The sequence below is a fragment of the Physella acuta genome, unplaced genomic scaffold (assembly GCF_028476545.2).
Source record: "Physella acuta isolate Inbredline_101_S28 unplaced genomic scaffold, ASM2847654v3 ptg002283l, whole genome shotgun sequence".
In the NCBI taxonomy this organism is placed as follows: domain Eukaryota; kingdom Metazoa; phylum Mollusca; class Gastropoda; family Physidae; genus Physella; species Physella acuta.
In genome coordinates, this window is record NW_026733781.1 from 27,608 (window position 1) to 36,435 (window position 8,828).

Here is an 8,828-nt window from a genome sequence, read left to right on the forward strand (position 1 = left end):
GTTATGTTATCTGAGGGTTAATCTCGTGTTATTTGGGGAAATTGAGTTGGAACTTTGGGTTTTATTGGACAATCATTTTAGTTGGTCATTTTAATTGGTCGTTTTTGTTGGTCTTGTAACTATTCTTACTTTATGTTCGTTTATTTAGTTTTAGATTGGCTTAAATTTAGTTCTTTTATTTTATTATCTTACAACATATTAAATAAAGCGACTCTCTGTTTGACTAATTGGTGTAAAGACTACGCGGCTAAACATAAATGTGAAACAACAAACAATCCAAACACAGGGCAACAAACAGAAATATGTGAACAAACAATGTTAACACGGCCAGACAAATTGTTACTAAACGTAAGATGGCGAATTCAATTGTTAATCAACAAAAATGTGATTCAACGTAAGACTGAGCAAACAATATGTTAATCCCAATAAAACGTAATATGCAATAAAAAGCGTGGGGATTTATAGATATCTAAATAGTAGTTTCGCCATTCTTTTTCATGTTAAAAGCTGCAGTGGCGGAACTAGAAAAAAATTGAGCTTTTCTCTCGCTTATGTTCACAGTAAGTCTCCGGTCGGCGTGGCTTAGAGGTAGAGCGCTAGACTGCTACCCGAAAATATCGAGTTTGAATCCGGGTCTAAGTCAGTAGCACGTCCCCTTGAATGCCGAGGTCATTGTAACAGATGAACTCTACTTCATCAAACGGGAAAAGCAGCGCAATGCACGCTATACTCACGCCATTCACAAATATCAAAAAGTTGAATACTATAGTCTCTCACTCAACCTAATACCAGTCTTTTGGTTGAAAACAATTTTTTCTGTCTCATTTTTATAGTTAAAAGTATTTTTTTACAATAGAACTTATGCTTTAACTTTCAATTTTCACAGCAATACAATCCTGACAGACTTTGACAGTCTTTTCTATGATTTCCAGATTTTCCCGCAGTTTCTAGCAGTAATAATAGATGTATAAAATCTGTGATATGTCTGACACCTCTGTTTTTTGTAATGGACATATATATTATCAGTCCACCTTTCTCTCTGCAAACGTGGAACTAGCTCAAAATGTATGTTTGTCTTTGCAGAAGTCAACAACGCGGTGAATTCCAATTGGGCCTGGGCAAGGGCACCAACTCAGAAAATCTGCGTTCCTATGTTCCTGTGTGAGATATAGATTTAGTCTGAAGATGTGCTTAGCCAAGATATATGAAATATGCTTTGTTGTCAGTCGACACAGTGGTATTTTTGTTATGGTTGTTGTTGATTTATTTTAATCTGATGTTTTGCCAATATAAGCTTATTAATCTCTTGACCATCGTCTCTAGTCTTGCAAACAAGATTTCACACGATAGTTGTGCAAGTGTTTTAATCGTGAGATTTAAAAATTTTAATTAAAAAATAATAATAATTTGAATAAAAAGTTTATAATACTAATAAAAAAATAATAATTTAAAAAAAATGATAGTAAGTTAAATAAAAAGTTTATAATACTAATAAGCTTTTATTTATGCGTATAAAGGAAATCCACAAAATTGCGCACTTCGACATTACGCACCACGACATTACGCAACACGACAATACGCAACACGACAATGCGCACCACGACCTTGCGCACCACAACATTGCGCAATACCACATTGCGCAACACGACTATGCGCATCGGTTACAACCATTCCGTGCTGGAATGCTAGACTCGGTGCTTCGACCAAACAAGTTTGCTCTGATTGGCTAGTGATGGTCACATGGCCTGAGGTAATGAAACAACAGCGCCTGGTGACACGCGCGCAGGTATTCCCGCCTGTTTGGTTTAGTCGCCTGCTAGGTTTGGGCAGGACGTGCGGCATGTTGGGGCAGAGATTACCATGGTAACACGAAGTCAACAGTTGCTGCCCAGTACCGTTGGTGTGGTGGGGGGGGGGGGGGAAACAATAGGTTTGATTGTGAGGGGCTCTACTGTCACATTGACAGGGACCGTGTCACTGACATACGGTGTGACACTGACATACGGCGTGACACTAACATATGGTGTGACACAGTGGCACTAACATATGGGGTGACACTAAGATGGTGTGACAATAATATATAGTGTGACACTTAGATGTTTTGTGACACAGACATACGGTGTGACACTGGCATATGGTGTGACACTAACATATGGCGTGACACTAGTATATGGTGTGACACTGATATATGATGGGATGCTGACATTTAGTGTGACACTAACATATGGTGTGACACTAATTATGGTATTACACTAACATATGTTACGACACTGACATAAGGTTTGACACAGACATATCATGTGACACTGACATATGGTGTGACACTAACAAATGGTGTGACACTGACATAGATGTTGGACGCCAGATGTCAAACTACCATTTTTTTCTTTTAATTAGATTACAATTTCTGTCCTTCTGTCTGTCAGTGTGCGGCGATGACCGGAAAAATGCGCTGCGGAAAAATGCGTAACGGAGAACTGCGCATAAAAATGTTTTAGTTTTAATTGAGCTGTTATAGAAATAAGAAAACAATGACCAAATATACATTGTAGCTTAACAAAACAATTTTTCAAGAAAAATGACACAATTAAAGTGTATAAGTATAATTAGTTTGTATTTGCGCATTTTTATTACAAGCTTTTATTTAACTCACTTCCTCTGTCTGTCGTAAGTCTGTCTTGACGGAAACGCAGGAGTGAAAATTCGGACAGTTCTACTTGACCGACACGATTCACAGTTGGCACGTGGGTCAAGACATGAAGACAATGCAATCTGAAACTAAATTTGACTTAATTGGATGCCTAATTGATTTTTTATGAATTAATTAAAATTTGGACCGAATTAGTAGGCATGTCTAGCCAACCACACCACACGCGTCATCAATAGCTGCGCCATCACGACCACGTAATGGCTGCGTTCAAAAACCATTGCGCGCCTACTGAACGTGATATTCAGTAGGCGCGCAATGGTTTTTAGTCATGTAACTCTATTGTAGATAAAACATGTAAAGTACTGAAAAAAATTCATAAAAAACGTTTTAATAACAAGCTTTTATGTAATGATGCACTAAAAAGTAGAAAATAAATTATAGACTACTATTTAAATAACTATAAAGAAAAGCGTGGGTGTCTTCCTTAACATTAGTAAAGGTATCCAATAGATACTAAAGTGACCCACGCTTTTCTTTATAGTTATTTAAATAGTAGTCTATAATTTATTTTCTACTTTTTAGTGCATCATTACATAAAAGCTTGTTATTAAAACGTTTTTTATGAATTTTTTTTGCTCAATTTTCCTTTACGCAGTTTTCCATTTGCGAATTTGTCTGAAAACCGTTTGTGGCAAATTTAACACAATTTTGACCCATTTCTATTCCAATGATTACCTAAATCTTTCCTGATATTTTGCGAAGACAATACATGAATATCTCATTTTAACCTAATTATATGTAAAATGCGTCGTTAAAATTGATTTAAAATTTTCAAATTGAATAACAAAAGGGAAGATAACAAATCTCAACTTTTAGCGGTTGTTCAATCAATAAGCCGATGGCGGTAAACTGCTGGTTTTAAGCCATAAAACAATCACAGACTTAAATAAGGGGCAGAAAATTGTCAGATTTCAGATTGCTACTTACTGATTTTATTTGAGAGCAAATTTTTTTATTCGTGTTCGGTCTCGATGTAATTAAACATTAGCGAAATGAAATAAATAATTAATTGTTTTTAAAGATATAAATACAGACCTACTTTTTTAACTTTTACTAAACGGGTCTAGATTTAAAAAAAACAACGACATAAAACCCCTGGATAAAAAAAACCCCGCGACATAAACCCCCTGGATAATATCCCCCCGACTTAGGCTTATAGAAGGAAATACCAACGATGACAAGAACACAGAGGCGTAGCGAGGGGGGGGGGGGACGGGGACATATGTCCCCGGGCGCCGACCTTAGGGGGCGCCAAAATGGGTAGGAAAAACAAATTGAAAGCTTGTAGGGGGGTGCAAATCGAAAGTCTGATGGGGGGGGGGGTGCAAATCGAAAGTTTGTCCCCGGGCGCAGGGAAGGGTCGCGCCTCTGCAAGAACAACAAACAACATAAGAGTAAAGGAGTAAAGAGGATTAAGTCAAGTAAGTCAAGTCAAATTACTTTGTTCAAAACAATCTTCAAATCAAAAGGACTATTGAAGTTCGAAAATTAATTTTTAAACCCAGATAACAACGAAAGATACAAACAACTACAGACAGCGCAGTTATTACATTCTATTATCTTATAGTCGTTTGTACATCGAATGTCGATATCCTAATACCTTGTCACCCGGTGCGGCACTTCATGGTGTCGTGGAGTATGTGTGAGTGTGTGTATGCAGATGCGGGTGACACCATTTAGGGGGACGACACCAAGGCAAAAAATAGCAAAATATCTAGAGAAAAACTTGAGGGGGGGGGGTGCAAATCGACAGTTTGAGGGGGTGCAAATCGAAAGTTTCAGTGGGGGTGCAAATCGAAAGTTTCAGTGGGGGTGCAAATCGAAAATTTGAAAGTTTGTCCCCGGGAAGAGTCGCTACGCCTCTGGGGGGTGACACCATTAAGTGCCGCACCGTGTGACACCCGACCTCGCTACGCCACTGTGTGTATGTAGTGTCGAGATGGTCAGTGGGTACTTATAAGACTTTTAAACTATAATTGTTCATTAACTAAACCTGCAAAAAGCATTTTTCGTCTTTATATTTTGCAATTTTTCGTCATGGTGTCAACCCCTAAATGGTCCGCACCCGCCCCCCCCCCCCCCATCTCCGCCTCGCGACGCCTCTGTACCCACCCATCCCCCACTATCCCAATCTATAAAATTTTGAATCAATCAACTTTTGAATATGGTTTTCCCATCAATCTAGTATTGTGAATAAACATTTAAGTCATATTGTCTCCCGTAGTCTAAATTGTGAATAAACATTTGAGTGATACCCCCCTCTCTAGATTTGTAAGTTTTGATTAAGGTATAACGCCACAACAGCATTGGTGTGTTTCTTAGTTTAATAAATTTAGAACGAAACTTTGCAATGGGAACCTAACGGACGGGAGAGCTAATGGGTGCCAGCTCTAAAAGTCCCAAGTTCGAACCCTCGGGTAGCTGAGGCTCGCTATCTGGGAAAGGCAACCATTCCAGGAGATAAAACCCCAAAATCAAACTGCTGCCTTGTAGTTTGTTCTTGAGTGGACAAAGGCTATGGAAGAAAATCCAGAAAGAGAAACAGGTTAAATTCTGAGTCAACGGGCCATATGTCGTTTAAGACGTTGACTCGTAATACTTAATTCTGTTGGATGAAACCCTCTACAATATTACAATTAAGAACGAAGAAGAAAAAAACTATACATTGTTGCATGACCTAACATTATCTTGAATCACTGGACCCAATGTACACCCAGACTCCAACGCAACCTGTCATGAGCCTTCAGTACACAGGCAGAATTTGTTCGAGTGCCCTCCCCTTGTCATCAAACAATACATAAAGGGAGACGATTCTCGGTTGTTGTTTTATTTTTAAATGGTGGCGATTGTCCACGATGGGCGGCTGTTAAAAAAAAAAATCTAACCCGATCTAAAATAACATAACACATTGACATTATATTTCCATTAATCTGCTATTAAATTATTATAAAAATTTGCATTGATTTCATTCTCTATATTGCTTTGTCTGGTACTATAATTAGAAACCACGAACAATGATTTTATTGATATACTAAATCATTAAATAAATGTGAAATTGATCCACTTTCAGTGTGAGGGTTATTTACAAGTTGTTTATATTTGAACTATGCTTAAATACACAACATGTTAAGCACAGACACACACACACACATATGTATATGTCATATGTATATTCACATATGAATATAAAGTATATGTTGATGTAATGATTTCTATTTGAAAATAAACATATTTTTAAAAAATTACTTTAATTGAATGCCCGCACCAATTAATTAAGTGCAAGGGAGCTAAGTGCAGCAGATATTCTCATATTTTATGTTCAAAAATAGCTACTAGGTAACGTTAACCTCCGCAAGAGGCATTACGTGAAGGTATTCGTATAATGAATTTCTAACTTTTCCATAACAAAATCATTAAATCTTGCTCCATATTCCCAATCATCGAGTTAACTTTGTTTATACAAGGTTCTTGTTAAAACGACACAAATTCTTATCATCACCATCGTTTCTCGTTCGTGCCAAAGAAACAAGGGGCAGATGAATTATAGAGTTCATCTGTTTCAGTGACCTCGCATTGGAAGGGATAGTATGGTCAGCACCATGCCCATCCGCCTTAATTTTTCCTACAATGAGTTAAGTAAAGTAAAAAGTAAAGTTTCCCTTTCAAACCTGACGATCTATGGGGCAAGTGAAGTAGAGTTCACTTGTTTCTGTGACCTCGGCATATGAAGAGATAGTGTGGTCAGCACTATGCCCAGCACTATGAGTTAAGTTCCCAGTGCAAATTCTTCTAGTTGATGTTATTTTATTTCTATCATCGGTCTACAAATCAACGGCCCCCATGACCAAGCCCTTTCAGCCCACTATATTCACCGGTCCTGTATTTAGCCTTAAACTACACCAACACAACAGTACCTATGATGTTTGTTTTTATTTCACATCATTACATCCTAAAGTAAAATCCCACCATTTGTTCTCTAGATCTCCGATAATATGAGTAAAGTAAATCAACTACTTACCGAGTACAATTATCCCAAAAGTAAATATAAAAAATCTTCTCGAAAATTCCATCTCCTCACGCTTAAGTTACTCCACCACTTGTATACGTCCAATGAAGATCCTCAGTTTATACAAATTATTGATCTAACCATAGCCTTTCAGATTAAATCACAACTTGTGGCTAACAAACCTACAACTTATCAATTTTTTAAATTCCACATTAATTTTTTGCAAACTTACACAAAGATTAATTTTAAAATTACTAAAATATATTCGGTAATTAAAAGATTAAGTTATTATTTTTTCAAATCACACGTCCAGGTATATTTTTAAGACACTGGTGGACGTCCTGCTTGCAAATCCCGTGTCTCAAGACTGACCAGTCCACCTGCTGGGAGACCAACTTAACCCCAGGACGAACACGTCATTCTTGTTACACTTATCATTACAGCATTCTTCTCTTTTTCCTTCTTCTTACACAAGTAAAAACTATCTCAAATAGTCAAACTAGTAAACGGTAGGATTATCTCTAATCCCTGTACAGGGAGATTACCCTCAAGGACAAACAAAGGGAGAGCACCACCAGGGGCCGAGGCTGCCCTAAATGCGCATGCGTGACATTTCATCACGCGGCTTTGAAAAGAGGTCCGCGGTGGGACGAGGATATTACAGAGGAAGTGTTTTGTTGCCCGGCTGAATTAGCGCAACGCGCGTCCGTCTCCCACTGCGCAAACAGTTGAAATGTCACCGTGGTTTAACCGTTCAACATTCACCAAACAATCGTCCACAGATTTTTTTTAAAAACAATTGTCTTTAAAATGTCTTCTTTTAATGTCCTTTTGTTCATAATTTAAAACCAATACTAAGACAGCTTCTTTTAAGGCCCTTTTCTTCATCAGTAAATACCAATACTAAGACAGCAAAGGATTCTCGGTACATTTTTGTTGCTGTACAGAATGAATATAAAGAACATTTTTTTTTTAATTTAAGATTTAATAAACCCCATAACTGATACGGGGACGATGTGGTGCTAACCCGAAAGTCATATGAGTTCGAATCCGGGTTCAGATCAGTAGAACGTACTTGAGTCTACCCAGCTCTGATGGGTACCTAACATACTTTAGAGAAAATAAAAGCGGTCAAGCATAGTACTGACTGACCACATTATCCATTCATATGCCGAGGTCACCGAAACAGGTGAACTCTACTTCGCTTGCCCCATATACCGCCAGGTTCTGAAACGGAACTTAACATAACCGATATCCTACAATAGATTTATGTATATTTGGCTTCATATAAAAATAGCCGGCTTTGTCAACTGACTAGAGACTAGAAAAAGGGTTGAGGGGTGTCAGATGAGGGGTGTCAGGTTAGGGGTGTCAGATGAGGGGTGTCAGGTGAGGGGTGTCAGGTGAGGGGTGTCATGTGAGGGGTGTCAGGTGAGGGGCGTCAGGTGAGGGGTGTCAGGTGAGGGGTGTCATGTGAGGGGTGTCATGTGAGGGGTGTCAGGTGAGGGGTGTCATGTGAGGGGTGTCAGGTGAGGGGTGTCATGTGAGGGGTGTCATATTGTGTGTACTGAACAGTTGTGTATAAAATAAGGGACTTCACTGGGTCGGGTATCACCCACTGAGGTTCGTACCCCCCTTCCCCCCCCTCCCCCCGCGCCTAGGTCTTGTGACGTCGCTGTATAAAGTCAAGATAACTGTACGCTGTTCGCATTTCAGCGTTACATTAGGCCCTATTGACCCCCCAAAGACAAACACTACATTTTTATTTTAAGCTGAACACCCAAAGGACAACATTACCTTCTGATATCTAGACGGTTATCCATTCCACAAAATCTTAAATTAATTCAATGTTCAAAGTAAACCGTTTAAACCGTTAAATAAAGTTTACTTTTACAAGTAATTAACACGTAATCATATTCTTGCTAGATAATTATAGAAAATATTTTTAATATGAAACATATCAATTTAGTTTTAGAAGTTATTTCATTGCATTTTAAGTTTCACATAGTGAAAGAGATTTTTTGAAATTCCAGCAAAGAACAAAATGGCGGCTAAAACAACACCTACCACACGTGCACAAACAAACAAAAATAAAACAGTTGAACACAGATG